This window comes from Mustelus asterias, chromosome 10 (genome assembly GCF_964213995.1).
Source record: "Mustelus asterias chromosome 10, sMusAst1.hap1.1, whole genome shotgun sequence".
Lineage (NCBI taxonomy): Eukaryota > Metazoa > Chordata > Chondrichthyes > Carcharhiniformes > Triakidae > Mustelus > Mustelus asterias.
Genome location: NC_135810.1, coordinates 81,867,389 through 81,886,029, shown reverse-complemented (window position 1 = coordinate 81,886,029; position 18,641 = coordinate 81,867,389). Strand labels below are relative to the sequence as shown.

General features: G+C 41.9%; 1 protein-coding gene across 9 annotated transcripts in view; it reads right to left on the bottom strand.

Annotated features, from left to right (window-relative positions):
* LOC144500057 (glutamate receptor 4) overlaps window positions 1-18,641 on the bottom strand; it is a 284,546-nt gene that overhangs the window by 16,622 nt on the left and 249,283 nt on the right. The gene's annotated exons all lie outside the window — the stretch shown is intronic.

The following is an 18,641-nucleotide window of genomic DNA, read 5'->3' as shown; positions in this document are numbered from 1 at the left end:
GCAAATTGGTAGTTAGTGTAACTACTTGTGTACTCAGGATTGTTCAGCAAGTGCTGCCCACTCACAAAACACATTTAACAGTAGTCATTTTGTTTGGGGTTCTGCAAACATGGGCTGGTCGAGTGATTAAATGTTAGTACTTTACATATTTCTGTAACAGACTGATCTAAGGATTGGAAAGGGTTTATTTTCCTGTTGTTGCTAATGTCTACTAAAGATCAAAATCAATACAATGTACCAATGCAGGACACATTGCTTTATACTCATGGTAACGTTTTGCTAAAATTAGTATATGGAGGAAATATATTTCTTGAGGGTGTTTCTAGTTACAAATCTAATGCTCTGCTGGCAAATGAAATAGTATTAAATGCAAGATGATAATTGGGAATTGTATTTTGTGCAACCAATAAATCCCACATTCCAATCTTATTGGGATTTAAGGAAAAGGGTATTAAGAGGAAGACTATTTTTTACAGGAATATGGCAAACCTACAACCATTACTCTTTCTCCAGGGAGTGATAATAGTCGATTGAGACAAGCAAAGGGAGTTTCAATTTATTATCGTATCAGTGGACTGACATGTGCAAAAAGAACACAATTAGATCTGGGGTACTTTACATTGAAAGTAATCCAATAATCTGTGGAATATGACAGGATTTATGGCTACTTGAGACCTATCAATGGACTACAGTAATAGCTCGTATCAGCTGACTTAATTGGGCACTACCTGATCACAGTAACATAGAAAATAGGAGCAGGAGTAGGCCATTCAGCCTCTTGAGCCTGCTCTGCCATTCAATATGATCATAGCTCTATCTCAACACCGTACTCCAACCAACTCCTCATACCATTAATGTCTTTAATATCTAGAAATCGATCTATTTCCTTCTTTAATATATTCAGTGACTTGGCCTCTCAAGCCTTCTGTGGTAGAGAATTCCACAGGTTCACCACCCTCAGTGAAGAAATCCCTCCTCATCTCATTCCTAAATGATCTAACCCATATCCTGAACTGTGACTCTTGTTACAAATTAAAGTTTATTTATTACCAGCCACAAGTCTGGCTTACATTAACACTGTAATGAAGTTACTGTGAAAATCCCCTAGTCGCCACACTCTGGCTTCTGTTCGGGTACACTGAGGGAGAATTTAGCATAGCCAATGCACCTAACCAGAGCGTCTTTCAGACTCTGGGAGGAAACCGGAGCATTCGGAGAAAACCCATGCAGACACTGGGAGAACGTGCAGATTCCGCACAGACAGTGACCCAAGCTGGGAATCGAACCCGGGTCCCTAGCGCTGTGAGGCAGCAGTGCTACCAATTGTGTCACCGTGCCGTGTTGTCGGCCCCCAACCCCCTACCACAGCCAGGGGATACACCAAGTGGAATTTTCCTATCCCGCCCACCACGGGAATCGTAGCGGGCGGGACAGGACCATGCAGAGCTCTGTTGACCTTGGGTGGGATTATCCAGTCTTGGGGAGAACGCAGCCGGAAAATCCCGCCGAAGATCCCTGCATTGAGGTCTGTCCAGTCCTGTCAGGATTTTATATGTTTCAATGAAATTCCCCTTTCATTCTTCTAAACTCCAGTGAATACAGGCCTAATCAATCTAATCTTTCCTCATAATGACAATTCTGCCATTCCAGGGATCAGGCTGCTGAACATTCACTGCAGTCTCGCTATGGCAAGTATATCCTTCCTTAGGTAAGGAGACCCAAGCTGCACGTAATACTTCAGGTGTGGTCTCACCAAGGCCCTGTACAGCTGCAGTAAGATATTCTTGTTCCTGTATTCAAATCCTCTTGCAATGAAGGCCAACATTCCATTTGCCTTTCTAACCGCTTGCTGCGCCTGTATGCTTGCTTTTAGCGACTGCTATTCAAGAACACCCAAGCTGTTTTGTACATCATCATTTCCTAATCCATCACTATCGAGGATACACTGCCACATTTGTTTCTCCGACCAAAGTTGATAACCTCACACTTATCCATGTTATTCTGCATCTGCTATGTATTTGCTCACTCACTCAACTTGTCTGAATCACCTTCAAGACTCTTTATATCCTCTGAATGTACTGTCCCTAAACTAGATAGTCTTCTTTAGAAGTGTTAAATACTGTCCCTAAGATGGACTGTCAGTTTATTGTCCGAGGGATGGATTTTTCTCTCAGAGGCTGGAATCAGGAGACTACAGGGCACTAGGGAAGTGGGCCATGTTTTGGCCTGAATCAGGGAGCAGGAGGACTGGATCCCAGGACAAGGTAGGCTGCTGATATGTTTTCAAAATCAGTGAATTTTATATATAATGGGATAAGACCCATCTGCTATGCTTAGCCTTTTCAGTGCTGTTTTAAACTGCATTTTCTCACACGAGCTTACAGTCAACCCCAAGTCTGCCTCCATTGAGCTGGTCTGATTCTTGACAGCTGCTGAAATCTGGCCAACCTGCTGAAAATTGAACAATGTACCGGAGACAAGATCTTAATGAGTCCACAATGATCTAAATTGCCTGCTTAATAGGAGGGGGTTCCAAAGGCTGTCCCTTCCCCCGCCCTCGGGGAAAATGTGGGAGGCATGAAAGGAGGCAGTTGTGTAACATTGTGGCCATTTTTCCTGTCCTGCCTTCATTCCATCCCAACTCGGGGCAGGAAAATCTGGCCCTTACATGTTGGTGGTATCATTACTGGGCTTCTTGTTCATTTTGTCATAGTATGGAATGTGTGCTGACACACCATCAAAAACATTTTTTAAATCCCCTATCTTACCTTCCCAAAATCTCATTGTTATTTCATTTTCTACATGCCCCTATAGATCTCAAGTCTCCAATGTTATTGATTAAATAAACAGGCACTCTAATGAGTTTTGCTCCACTTCAACACATCTTCTATCTAACAATGCCTTTCCTGTAGCCAGCTACTTCAATACTTGGGTGAAGATGAATAGTGCTATAGACTAGAACATTATTGAACACCTCTATCTAAGGGACATTTTCTTCCCTTGTTAAAAGGCTGGTATAATGTTTAAGGCAATCTGAGTATTCATAAACGGAAGAAAGGAGAAATCGATTTCCAGCTCATCTCGATATCGACCACAAAATTAAAAACATAAAACCCTCTTTAATGCACTCACCAAGTTTGCTTAGAAAATAATTTTTCAGTTTCCAAACTTTATGGGTTTGACAAGTTTTAAAAGAAATTAAATCTTTCCCTCCTGTCCTGAAGGTGTCAACTAAGGTAAGTGACCTTAGCCAAATTGGCAGTGAGTTAGTACACTTAATCTTAGTCATTTAGTCTAAAAGATCAGCCAGGGTAGCTTGAGTACTTCTTCCAAATGGATATTCTTGACATGAACTTAAGAGTGAGTGTTAGAGGGTTTAAAAACAGATAATGCTAGAAAATCTCAGCAAGTCTGACAGCATCTGTGGAGAGAGAATAGAGCCAATGTTTCGAGTCTGGATGACCCTTCCTCAGAATGTTAGTGGATTATTTAACAATGGTTGATTCTTACTCAATGGGCATTTTCCAACAAGACTGGAAACCTTGATTGATCTTTCTCCTGCTCAATCTAAGATCACCAGAACCTATTGCAATAGCTCCACAATGTCAAGGTAAATGTCCATTAATTTAACTCAGACTGAGCCTAAAGGTAACTGGATAACTATTTGAAAAGGAAAAGTTTGCAAGGTTATGGGGAATGAATGAGGGAGCTGACACAGGCATGATGGTCCAATTTCCCTGATGTGTGAACTTCCTGTGAAGTACTGCTCAGTCCAAAAGAGAAAATGCTGGAAAATCTCAGCAGGTCCATAAGACTATAAGACATACGAGCAGAATTAGGCCACTCAGCCCATCGAGTCTGCTCCGCCATTCAATCATGGCTGATATTTTTCTTATCCCCATTCCAGGTGACCATAAGATCAAAGCTTTGTCAGCTTTGATAAAGGGTCATCTGGACTTGAAACGTCAGCTCTTTTCTCTCCTTACAGATGCTGCCAGAGCTGCTGAGATTTTCCAGCATCTTCTCTTTTGGTTTCAGATTTCAGCATCCGCAGTAATTTGCTTTTTTACTGCTCAATCCTTAATGGAGCAGTGCATTTATCCAGTGGGTTATTTATCGGGCAACTATATACAAGTTGAGTAGACAGAGCTAATAAACAATGGAAATAATATATTAGGTAATTAAAACATAGAAACCTGGGCCCCGATTTTAAAGGGCAGAGGAGTGAGCAAGGATAGCGTATGCAAACCTTGAACTGGTTGGCACACCCAGGAAGTCCAGTGATGTGGAGAACTGACCAATCTTAATGACTGTTCATCATTTGATTTAATTTTACTGGACACCCAGCTGAAGCCGGTCAGAAACACGACCTAGCTGGAAGGGACAAAAGGCAATGAGACCCAGCAGAAGGTAAACGCCGGGGTGGGGATGTTTCTCAAACCGATACCGATATGGAGAGAGAGAAAGAGGTTCGAGGCAAGATATGTTCGAGAATTTCTTCCTGTTCCTTCGAGCAGTTACTTATCTTGGCTTGCTCTGACCACTACTATATCCTGCCAAGTTTCTCTGGCAGCTCTTACACTGAGCAGGCCTCCCCAAGCCTTCATAAAAATCATGTCACAGGAACAGTAGAATCACTGGGCCTCAAACTGTACATTTATGTTAGGCCCTCGCTTGCCTGTTGTGGGAACCTTGGCCAACTTCAAAGTTGATGCATTGCCAGGAGGGAATAGTGCGGCCTCAGGCAGGTTTGGCCTGATCTTAACCCCTCTCATGCATCCTTATTGCTGGGTGATGGGGTTAAAAGGAACCCCTTAGTTCTTAATTGACATTTGATACCTGTGCCAGACATTAAAAATGAGATTTAAAAGCTACAAAAAGAATCTGTGCTAAAATTGTTACTATTTAATTGCTCACCAAAAGTAGTAATTATGGAATGTTTTGCTAGAGTAGAAAGGGAGTAACTAGTAACTGGTTGGAGGGGGGATAACCAGATTTAAGGTCATTGGCAAAATAATCAAAGGGGAGATGAAGAAAAAATGTTTATGCAATGAATTGTCATCACCCAGAATGCACTGCCAGAAAGGTTGGTGGAAGCAGATTGAATAGAAACTTTCAAAAGGGCTGTTGGAAAGGGATAGTATCAAGGTGTCATGTGGTGCAACAACATAAAGTAAAAGAATAGAATGGGGATGTTTGGCAGTCGATACATCATCCCACTTCATTACTGCTCAGACCACTTAAATACAGTGCTCATATTTGTCAAAGTTACCAACAGCACTCCTTTGCAGGTACCTATTCACACTTACAAAATGGCCAACATACACCATTATAATGGCTTGAACATAGGAAAATCTCTCAATGGCACCCAGTAAGAAGGTGCACATTCTGGATCTGTGTAGGAATTGGAATAATTATGAACACAGTAAGGGAACATGGCAACGACAAGGGGGGAATTTTCCCATTCCGCCCGCCATGGGAATCGTAGCTGGCGGGGACGGACAATGAAAAGGTCCATTGTCCTTGGGTGAGATTTTCTGATCTTGGGGTGAGCGGGGCTGGAAAAACCCACCCAAGATCTAAGAGTAGATTTTAAGGAGGCTTTGGAAGCTTAATAAAGTTAAAGCAAAACGGAAGGGTTCAGGAAAATGATTTTATTTGAGTTTCGAAGGAGTATCCTTCATCATTGGAAGCCCACATGGCTAAACCCTGAGACACAACCCCTCCCCTGCCTCATGCCCCATTTTTCTTCTCAAAGCAAATTTTACCTCAAAAGAATATTAGCATTTATTGAAAGGAGAAGATAGTTCGAGAATAAACACTGTCATGTAGACCCTTACCTCTTGATGTCTTCCGGGTTATTACATTTTAATTCATTTAATTCATGTTCTTAGAATTTAGTGTATGAAGCACTTACTTTTTGGAATCCAGGAGCATATTTTGTTGTCAGTAAAATAGATTGCTGCCGGCAGCAATATTATAAGCCTGTGAGTAATTTTACTGCAGAGTCCCTTCTAGAAACTTGTGACTGCCTAAAATCCTTTATCACAAGCTGTGGCGGCTAGTGAAGCAAGTCATTCACCCTATCTTAATTCAATCATCCAAAACAAACCTACACTTTCCTTTGTTGTACCAAAGTCTTTCTCAAATATCCCTGAAATAGTTCTGAGGTATTTAATCTTTAGAATTCTCCCAGAAGCCCATTGCAAGTGTAGTTCATAGAATCCCTGCAGTGCAGCAGGAGGCCGTTTGGCCCATCGAGCTTGTACCGACAACAATCGCAGCCAGGCTTATCCCCGTAACTCCACATATTTACCCTGATCATTGACAATTTTAGCATGACCAATGCACCTCACCAGTAGATCTTTGGACTGTGGGAGGAAACCGGAGCACCCGGAGGAAACCCACGCAGACACAGGGAGAACGTGCAGGCTCCGCACAGACAGTGACCCAAGGCCGGAATCAAACCTAGGTCCCTCGTGCTGTGAGGCAGCAGTGCTAACCACTGCATCACCATGCCACCCTCCTCAAGTGTTATTCTTCTGCTGCACCTATCTGCATGAATGATGAGTATGCTAAGCTAGTGCCCTGTTCCTGGAACAGTTGTTTTACAGTTGTTCCAGATCAAGGGGAGATATTTAGGTTTTCCCATGCTTAGTATGGCCATCACCTGGTCTTTCTATGGTCCGAATGTTTCCTGTCACATATCAGCACAAGTCTAACCACTTTTTAGGACTGGCTGTTTAGGTTGGCATGGATGTCTCTGTTATCAGAAAAGTTATGAATGGAATTGAAACACTGTGGAATCGTCGTTGACCAGCCCAACTCCCAATCCTACCTTATAATGGAAGGAAAGTTATTGATGAAGCGGGTAAGTATGACTGGGCTGAGCAACTGATGCAGTGATATTCTGAGGCTGCAATGTTTGGCCTCTGACTGTCGCAACCCTTTTGGGCCAGAATTGAACCCGGGTCCCTGGGGCTGTGAGGCAGCCGTGCTAACTACTGTACCACCGTGCCGCCCCATTGTTAATTCTCTGCAGGCGTGAAAGGCCCTATACAAATGCAAATCTTTATTTTTTTAGGTATCAGTTCTAGTTAATGTTTAGTAGTTTAAACCTGGGCCCGCTTGTCTTTCTCCCACTGTGAAACTTGAATAAACTTTCTGGATTAATCTTTTTCCATGTACTTTTAAAAAATTCATTCATGGGAGGTGGGTGGCACTGGCTAGATCAGTATTCATTGCCCTTCCCAAATTGCCCTTGAGAAGGTGGCAGTGAGCTACCTTCTCGATCTCCTTTCTCATGAAAGTGGCTTCAGGGCTCGTTCCTTGGCCTCCAATTCTCTCCACTTTCGGCTTTGAATCTCAGTCCCTGGTCCCCATTCAGCATTCCCCTGGATTTTGGACTCTCTCCTCAGCCACTGTTTACTCCTCTAGCTTTAGATTTAGTTCTCTGTCCTGACATTCCACCATATTCACCCTAGTTTCTGACCTCCCTCCACCCAGCTTCCCTTACTTCAAGGCTGCTGCAATGCCAACAGTGGATGATATTCATCAACTCTAAACTGGCCACTCACACCATGCAGCTTGAAGGAAATCAGGCCTGAGGTAAATATCAGAGGCAGCCTGGGTCTCCTGGATTCGGACACAGCCATCAGACACTGCCCCTCCAGCACACCCACATCCACCTGAAATTTCTGAACCTCACTGTTGTCCATTTAGCTGTGGGATATTACATGAGCTAGGATTTAGTGTTGTCATTAGGATAGACGGATTAGGATATTGAATTTGATGATCAGCCATAATCAAGATGAGTGGCAGAGCACACTCGAAGGGCCGAATGGTCTACTCCTGCTCCTATTTTCTATGTTTCTATTCTTTTGCTCTCCTGCAATGTTAAGCATGCAGCCATCCCAACATCCTTCTTACAAGACCAACAACAACTTGCATTTATATGGCACCTTCGACATAGTTTCCTCCAGGTGCTCCGGTTTCCTCCCACAGTCCAAAGATGTACGGGTTAGGTTGATTGGCCATGCTAAAAAAAATTGCCCTTAGTGTCCTGAGATGCGTAGGTTAGAGGGATTAGTGGGTAAATATATAGGGATATGGGGGTAGGGCCTGGGTGGGATTGTGGTCGGTGCAGACTCGATGGGCTGAATGGCCTCTATCTGTACTGTAGGGTTTCTATGATAGTAAAGATTTCCTAAGGAGTGCCATCAGACGCAATTTGACATTGAGGCAAAGAAGGAGATAGTGGGATAGGTGGCCAAAAACTTGGTTAAAGAGGTAGATTTTAAGGAGTGATGTAAAGGGAGGGAGACAGATAGAGAGAGGTTTATGTTTCAGGGCAAATAAAAGGGCCATTTACATCATCCCCAAGACAGCACAGTTGCCGTCTGGATGCACCCCGGATCCGCGTCCGGTTTGTACTTTTAACACTTGTGCTCAAAACAAAAATATTGCTTGAGGTTGTGGCTCACAACAAATGTTAGTGAGCAATAATGCCTGTAATCAAAGACATATAGAGGTCAGCAAGGACAGAAAGTATAAGCAGAATGATTGCGTGCCTGATTCAAACAGTGAGAATATGTCATCAAATTATACACGACAGCGTTATCAGATTCTGGCTGCTATTTTGTATTCTGCGTTGATTGACCTGGGATTTATGGCTCGCTCTCAAAAACTGCGGAAATTTTTCAAGAGGCAGGAAGTAGTGTGAAAAAGAACGTTTCAAATTAAAACCGAGTGCCTGGAAGCTGCTCAAACAAACACGGTTGATTTTTCAATGGCTTTAAATATCAGTTTGCAAAACACATAGCAAATTTAAATAAAGCTGGCTGCTTTCAGATGAGACTTTGCCGAGGATATGAATGTGACAGTAATGTCCTGCAGTCATGTGATATTCTCAATTTTGACAGAGATCTGACTCAAAAATGAGCACAGATGTGTGTTCAATAGGTGCTAATACAAACACGCCTTCCAGCTGCACTTTTCATGAGCAAGAGTCTGGGCTGACAACCATTTACAGAGCTTTATGCTTTGATTAATGAACAATTTGGTCTCTCATTGTGACATTCAATGCTGAATGACACACATACCATCTTTATATTTTGCTTCCTTGCAACATAATGAAGTGTATTCACAATTTAAAAGTTGCTAATTGCACCAGTTACTTAGTGCAAACTCAATTTGTAATATATTTATTTTGACGGATGTTGAAAGATGTTAGTCTAGAAATTGCTGTCGGTGATGTTTCTGTGTGAATACTTAATATGATCATGTCAAATGTTTCTGTTATTTTAACAGGAGCTGTGTTAATGCCTCTGTCAAAATAGCAGAGAGAGGAATTTAATACATCCTTAAAGTGTTTGCAAAATAATATCATTGATTGTAATTTCCAAGCTGAAATATTTTTATTCTCTCTCTCATAGATCTGTGCACCAAACCAACGGGAACACAAAATAGTGATGATCTGATGCCGTATTGGTGTTTTGAAGCAAATCATCAGGCTTGAAAAGAGAAGATCCTTTTGTGTGACTAACAATGCTAAACATTACTGACGATCGCTCAGTCGTGACATTGACTTCAAAAGGAAGGTGTTCCATTCCCTAGCACTTGACTTCCCTCACATAAGAAATAAGAGCAGGAGTAGGCCATTCAGCCCTTCCAGCCTGTTCAGCTTTTCGAAAAGATCATGGCTGATCTGATTTAGTGACCTTAACTCCACTGTCCTGCTCTCCCCGCACCCACCCCCCCTCTCAATCTATTCCTCCCCTATCAATCAAAAATATGTCGAAAAGAGAAAATGCTGGACAATTTCAGCAGGTCTGGCAGCATCTGTAAGGAGAAGAGCTGATGTCGGCTCTTCTCTCTCCTTTCAGATGCTGCCAGACCTGCTGAAATTTTCCAGCATTTTCTCTTTTGGTTTCAGATTCCGCAGTTTTTATAAAAATGTGTCTAACGCAGTCTTGAATCTATTCAATGATGCAACCTCCACTGCTCGCAGGGAAGAGAATTCTAAACACTAACGGTCCTCTGAGAGTAGAAATTCCCTCATCTCCAACTTAAACAGCAGATCCCTTATTTTGAAACTTTGTCCACTAGTTCAAGATACCTGCATGAGGGAAAACGTCCTCTCAGCATTCACCCTGTCAACCCCTTCAGAATGTTACATGTTTCAATAAGATCACCTTCCATCCTTCTAAAGTCTAATGAATATAGGAACATAGAAACTAGGAGCAGGAGCAGGTCAATCAGTTCTTTGAGCCTGCTCTGCCATTCAATATGATCATGGTTCATCCGCCATCTCAATGCCAAATTCCTGCTTCCTCTCCATACCCCTTGATGGAATTAACATCTAAAAAATTGTCCATCTCTTTCTTGATTACATTCAGTGACTTTGCCTCCACAGCCTTCTGTGGTAGAGATACATAGGTTCACCATCCTCTGAATGAAGAAATGTTTCCTCATCCCAGCCCTAAATGGTCTTCCCTATCTCCTGAGAGTGTGGCTGGAATTTTCCAGCTGTTCACACAGTGGGACCTTCCTGTCCTGCCGACAGCACACCCCGCCATGGGTTTCCCAGCAGTGAGGGGTGCATCCAATGGGAAACCCCATTGATAATGGCAGGACTGGAAGATCGGCCAATGGCGGGAAACTTCCGCTGCTGCAAAACATGCGGCAGATTGCACGGAATATCCGGATTTATGTCCCCAGGTTCTAGATTCCCCAATCAGGGAAAACCAGGGAATATGGGCTCAACCTGCTCTACCTATTGTCATAAGAAAAACTCTTCCTCCCAGGAATCAGCGAAGTGAACCTTCTCTGAACTGCTTGCATCGTAATTATGTCCCTTTGTAGTTAATATGACCAAAACTGTACACAAAATCTAGGTGCCATTTCACCAGCACCCAGTACAGTTGCAACAAGACTTTCTGACATTTATATTCCATCCCCCTTGCAATAAAGACCAGCATTTAATTTGCCTTTCTAATTACTAGCTGTCTCTAGGTGCTGACTTTTTATGATTCATATAGAATGGCATCCAGGTGCCTCTGCATCGCATTATTCAGCAGTCTCCAATATTAAATAATATTCTGCTTTTCTACTCTTCCTGCCAAAATGGACACTCTCACACTTTCCCACATTATACTCCATCTGCCAATTTTTTTGCTCATTCACTTAGCCTATCCATATCTCTCTGCAAACTCTTTATATCCTCCTTGCTTTTCGACCTATATTTGTACCATCAGTAAATTTGGCTACAATGCAGTCAATTCCTTCATCAAACTCATTGATGCAGATTATAAGTAGTTGAGGCTCCAGCACTGACCCCTGTGACATTCCAGTAGTTACAGTTTGACAACCTAAAAATAACACATTTATCCTGACTCTCTGTTTCCTGTTAATTATGATGTGGAGATGCCGGCGTTGGACTGGGGTAAACACAGTAAGAAGTCTCACAACACCAGGTTAAAGTCCAACAGGTTTATTTGGTAGCACAAGCCACCAGCTTTCGGAGCGCTGCCCCTTCATCAGGTGAGTGGGAGTTTTGTTCACAAACAGGGCATATAAAGACACAAACTCAATTTACAAAATAATGGTTGGAATGCGAGTCTTTACAGGTAATCAAGTCTTAAAGGTACAGACAATGTGAGTGGAGAGAGGGTTAAACACAGGTTAAAGAGATGTGTATTGTCTCCAGCCAGGACAGTTTGTGAGATTTTGCAAGCCCAGGCAAGTCGTGGGGGTTACAGATAGTGTCTCATGAACCCAAGATCCCAGTTGAGGCCATCTTGAGGCCCCCACGACTTGCCTGGGCTTGCAAAATCTCACTAACTGTCCTGGCTGGAGACAATACACATCTCTTTAACCTGTGCTTAACTCTCTCTCCACTCACATTGTCTGTACCTTTAAGACTTAATTACCTGTAAAGACTCGCATTCCAACCATTATTTTGTAAATTGAGTTTGTGTCTTTATATGCCCTGTTTGTGAACAGAACTCCCACTCACCTGATGAAGGGGCAGCGCTCCGAAAGCTAGTGGCTTGTGCTACCAAATAAACCTGTTGGACTTTAACCTGGTGTTGTGAGACTCCTGTTAATTAGCCAGTCCTCAATCCATGCTAATGTATTATTCTCAACATTATAAACTCTTATCTTATGTAATGACCCTTTATGTGGCACCTTATCAAATGCCTTTTGGAAATCCAAATATACGAAATCTACAGGTACACCTTTATCCAACCTTCTTGTTATATCCTCAAAGAACTCTTTGTCAAACACAATTTCCCTTTCACAAAACCATGTTAACTCTGCCTGATTGTATAATGATTGTCTAAATGTCCTGCTACTACCTCCTTAGTAATGGATTCTAGCATTTTCCCAATGACAAATGTTAGGCTAACTGGCTTTAGTTACCTGCTTTCTGCCTCACTCCTTTCTTGAACAGACGTGTTACATTTGCAGTTTTCTCATCCACGGGAACCTTTGCATCCACAATCTCTACAGCATTCTGTTTAAGGCCCTAGTACACAGGCTATCAGGTCCAGAGGATTTGTCAGCCTTGTTAGATGAGCATTACTTTTTTGCTAGTGATGGTGGGTTTTTTTAAGTTCCCCTCTTCCCTTCAGCCTCTTGATTTTCCATATTTTTGGAGTACTTTATGTGTCTTCTTCTGCGAAGATTGATACAAAATACTTGTTCAAAGCCTCTGCCATTTCCTCATTTCCTATTATTAATTCCTCAGTCTCACCCTCTAAAGGATCAATGGTCCCTCTAACTACTCTTTTCCTTTCTATATGCTTGTAGAAGCTTTTACTGTCTGTTTTTATATTTTTTGCTAGTTTTCTCTCATACTCCAATTTCTCTCTTTTTTTAAGTTAACCTTTGCTGATTTTTAAAACTTTCCCAATCATCTGACCTATCTCCTTTTCTTCCTTCCCATCCTTCTGAAATGTTAAATACCCTTAAATATTCAGATCCCAGCCTTCCTCACCTCACAGTGAAGCCCAAAACAAAAACACTTGGGACAGCAAATTGGTATTCAAGTGTTTAGCTGCCATGACAGAGGGTGAACATTTCCGGCATGCAGTTAGTGGCTTATTGAAAAATTGCAGGAACACCAACCGTGATTTACTGTCCTGTCCATTGAATTGAATGGACCAGTAATCTTGGACACTACACCCGCACTTTACAATAAGCCCTGGTTAATGTTGTGTGACACTTCAGAAACTTTCACCCAGAACACCATTAAAGATCTGGAAATACTCAACCGATATAAAACCTAACACAACCCGGCTATCGTGTCCAAATTTGGGCATACACACTTCGGGAAAGACCTGGGCCGGAATTTCAATTTCAGTTTATTTACTAGTGTTACTGGGAATGAAAATTAAATGTTGTTTATATGCAGCAGAGGAGCAGGTTTTCCAAGTGCTTTTTGACAAACTCGATGCACAAACCACATTATAATGTTCTCTCTTTCTCATGTGTTATCTCCTGATCGACATGTGAGCCAGCACAGCTGTTGATTAACATTAACTGAAATGTAAAATACCATTTCTTTGACGAGAGTATTACAATTTCATTCTTCATTTCTATCAATTTAAAATATGGACCACAGGTTTATTCTATTTAAATCACTCAAATTCCATTTTTTAGAGGTGATTTTCTGAGATTTTTTTTAACCTGTGTTTTGAGGATTGTATTTGCAATTCATAGCCATTTGTCCATGAAAACCACTGGCCTTGTTAACTGGGTGCAGAATGAAAGAACTTGCAGTTATATAGTATCTCTCATGTCCTCAGAACATCTCAAAGCTCTTTGCACCCATTGAGTTACTTTTGAAGTGAAGTTACTGTTGGTGCATAGATCAATTTGCATACAGCAAGGCTCCACAAACTGTAATCAGTTTATCAGATAATCCGCTTTGAGTGACGTTGATTAAGGGATACATTTTGTCTCGGACACTGGGGGAACTCCCCTGTTCTTCTTTGTAATAGTGCCAGGGGGTCTTTTATTCTGCTCTGAGAGAGCAGAGAAGGCTACAGTCCAGCCTACCATCCAAAAGGCAGCACCTCCATCAATGTAACACTCCCTTAATGTTGAACTACAAACATACAAATAAGGAACAGGAGTAGGCCGTTTGGCACCTCGAGCCTGCTCTCTCCACTTAATGAGATCATGGCTGAGCTCAAATCTGTATTCTGCCTACCCCCGCTAACCTATCACCCCCTTGTTTACCAAGAATCTATCCAACTTTCCTTAACCATATTCAAAGACTCTGTTTCCACCACCTTTTCAGGAAGAGAGTTCCAAAGACCCTTTGAGAGAACAAATTTTGCATCACCTCCATTTCAAATGGGTGAGCCCTTAATTTGAAACAGTGACCCCTAGTTCTAGATTCTCCCACAACAGACTTTTGAAGAGACCTACCTTGCATTAAGTTGATCTTTCTCTACACCCTAGCTATGACTGTAACACTATTTTCTGCACCCTCTCCTTTCCTTCTCTATGTACGGTGTGCTTTGTCTGTATAGTATGCAAGAAACAATACTTTTCACTGTATACTAATATATGTGACAATAATAAATCAAATCAAGAACAGGAGCCAGTCTCTCCACCTCCATCCTATTAATTAGCCTCAGGATCTTACATGTTTCAATCATAGATTATGGCCGGGATTTTCCAATCCCATTCACAGGTGGGTTCGGCTACAGGAACGGAAAGTATTGCGAGAAGTGCAAAGTTGTGTTTTATGCTGATGTGAATGCATGACGTGATTATCCCCTGCCCTGTCAATAATGGGGCGCGTTTCCCCATGTTCAATATTGAGACCCTCATCTGAATACATTAACTTGTCATTATCAAGCCTGTGCACCGGAATCATCCCCCACCCCATCAAAAGATCCATCCATGATGGCGTGACATGAGGTCCAACTGGTCTCCCATGGTATGCACCTGGTGAGCAGTACTCCCAGGGAAGTTCGGGAAAGTGCAGTGTTCAGGAGGGCGAGGGTCATGCCCAGGTATTCTCTGGGTAGTCGCCTGACACTGTCTGGGCACTAACCTGGCACCTCTGGCATTACCCAGGCACTGCTCGGGCAGTGCTCTGGGTGTTCCAGGGTGAACTGATTTGGTCACTGTGCACTGGGAGGCCTTAAAAATGGTGCCTCAGATCCTCCAGTTTCTAAGTTGCTGGCGGGGTGGGTGAATCAGAAGCCACTTTCCCGCCTGACATCGGTCTTTGCTGATATCCGGGAAAATGTCACACTGTGCGTCAGCCTAGATGGTGTTTTCAAACTTAGGAGTGTGGCTTGAAGCCATGAGCTTTTGTCTCAGATTGTGTTATCAAGGTGCTAAGCTCTCAGGCTAACGTCAATGCAGATCTCCGGTCATGAAGAGGTATACAAGAGTGAACCAAGGCAGAAAGTGAATCAATTCACATAGCAGTGGCACTTCCATGATGCAACACATAGATCTTTAGACGAATAAGTCATATTTTACATATATCATAGTCAAACACAAACTGTAAAATGGCAGAGAGACCCTTACGGTACATACATGGACATGTATATGAAAGTTAAATGTATTTTTATTTGTTCTGAGGTTTTGGTCTACACTTGTTGGCCATCCTGACTGTAACCAATTAAATCATAGTGCTACTTAGGCCAATTTTGTCAACATTATAAGATAGAGACCTCTTGGTGGCAAGATGCAGGAAAGCAATAGGCAAACGGATAGGATTTGTACAACTGCAGCCAACAAAAGACAAATGCTCCATTGCATTAGCTCAGACAAGAAGCCATCAATCAAAAGGTACCACCGCTCCCTTGTTACCAGTAACCCACTTTATATTCCTAATCCCTCGTGCTGGCAGATCATTGGTGAACTGAATGCTGATGCCATTGTCAATGGCAATTTTCAGCAGCATGCAGCAAAATGTTGACGACCTTTCTGGGGTCATTCGTGGAGCAGCCAGCAGAATGGTGATGATTACTAAGCTGCTGTTTGAGCTTTTTCAATGGTCAATCATCATCCTGGTGTGGGAATGAACTTCATTGTATTACACCTCAGTTCTAGTGTATGTTGTGAAGAGGTATGATGAGCCACAGTTGGTATATGTAGCTTCTATTCCCCAGCAGTTGGGAGTCAGCAGTCCGACCTTACCTGCACTTGGAACAGCCTATATTGTCAGAGTGATGAATCACAGCCATTCCCTCAAAAACAGGCATTCACATATAGAATCCTAAATTAATGGTTACATCGCAACTGCACATTAAAGAAATGAAAGCCTTCTGATTTATGTGAACTATGGCAGTGATGCATCGCAAAGGTAAAACAATAAAGGAGGCTTGTCAGCTCATCTTTGTCACCCCTCCTAGAAAACGATAACTCCCCAGTACATCTGACTGTCTCGTGAATAATTCCAGAGATGTTCTGCCAGAGGAGGACCATTACAGATGTTCATAGAATCCCTTACAGTACAGAAGGAGGCCATTCAGCCCATCAAGTCTGTACTGACCACAATCCCACCTCGGCCCTATTACCCGCAACCCCATGCATTTATCCTTCTAATCCCCCTTACACTAGGGTCAATTTAACATGGCCAATCAACCTAACCCGCATATCTTTGAACTGTGGAAGGAAACTGGAGCACCCGGAGGAAACCCACGCAGACAGGGGCAGAACATGCAAACTCCACACAGACAGTGACTCAAGGCCAGAAGTGAAGCTGGGACTCTGGCGCTGTGAGGGAGCAGTGCTAACCACCGTGCCACCCCTTCTGAAAAATTTAGCACATATATAACACCATTGCCCATTCTTTCTCCAGTTTGTATCTGGTTCTCTTTATCTGATAGCTGCAGTTTAACTGGAAACAGAGGTTAGGACCAATCTTTTATAATCCAACATTGTCAGTTTCTCTTCTCAATCATTCCCCTTCATTACCGAGAGCCTAGGATTTTCTAAACATACCTCACAAGTTCTTTAACACCAAGTATCAGCCTTGTGGTGTATCCTTGCACCACTTTTAGGGAGTGGAAGGTTCCTCTGTGCTATGGTGATCACAACCGAATTCAAGCTGCACTATTCAGGTCCAGCATTTTCCTATTCAATTTGGGAGTACAGCTCAGCATGCTGTTTGCTTTATTAATTGCTGCTCTCCAAAGATTACACATGGTCAGAGTTGAGACTCTTACCCATACTACATCACGCCTACTCTCCCACATCTAGTTAAACACCATTAATCATGCTCCTTTTTTTTATTTTAACGTGAGACATTACACTTAATTTCTATTAATTATCATCTGCTCTCACTAGCTCACTTGTGAACATTATCTATCTTTTTTTCTCACTCCTTAGTTGCCTCATTAGACACTGCTTCGCTCGTTTGGTAACATTGGTAAATGTATGTTTATATATGCTGGTAATTTATGGAGATTAGGAACAGTAGGTCCCTAACACAGATCCCTGGGTGGCATATTCTATCTATCTCCGCACCTCAATATAAATCCCAAAAAGGTAGTAGCTGCTACTTCCTCCTTTAAACAATTTCTGATCAACCCTCTGTATTTTATTGAGGCCACCCAGAGTCAGAATAGCATTATAGGAGTAAGTGGAAAAAGCTAGTCTTTAATCCCAATGTTCTGCCCCTTTACTGCCAGCCTCAATGCATGTCAGTGCTATAAAATATATCTGCTTATTCCTTAGCTCTGTCCATTATGCTGAAGGAAACTGAAGCTGATTGCACCAAATTGAAAATTGTCAAGGAAATGGAAGAAAATGAGAAGAGCCTTTTTTGACTTCTCTGACCCTGCGTGACTATGAATTTAACCCAACCCGCTTAACTTCCTGAGGGAGGTCCATAAAATTCCTCCCAGACCTCCAAATATAATCAAGAAACAATTCTGAGATATTAGTTCAATTCTGCAACCTATATACTACTCAACTATTAAAAAAAATGAATTCCTCAGTTGACTTGCCCTTTGTCTCAGCAGCTTTGGAACAATTGTATACCCCACGGTAATGCATCATCTCTGCCTGTACTTGCTTTCAAACCTCAAACGCCTGCTTAACCGTATTTAAGAGCAACTTCAATATGAATGCAATTTATATATAAAGGGACAATACATTTTTCACTGGAACATAAATTGTTAGTCATTTTACAATACTATTTTATTTTTGTAAAACGTATAAGGATAATTTAAAAAATAAAATAAATGAATACATTTAGTCGATCTCCCGTGGGAGCTAAACTGAGTCACTAGCAGGTAAGTGAAGTTACAGTGCGATCAATTTACATAGTCAGTTTCCATTATAAATGTGGATACAGGAATTTATAATGGAAAATGTTGACAGGAAAGTCCATGCAAATGTAATATTTTTAATATATATTATAATTTTGTATTCACATATGTTTGAATTTGAGCTGCTGTATTTGAGCACTGAAAAAAGCCATTCAACAATAAACTTTGGTGATTAAGAGTTCTTTTGTTTTTCATTTCAGCAATGGGTGCAGATCAGAAAGAAATGAAATTTTATATACACCTGGATAGTTGACCGTAAAATAAGGTATGCAGCAAACACACGGTAGTCCTCCAAGGGGACAAAATCAGCATAACTTTATGCATTTTACG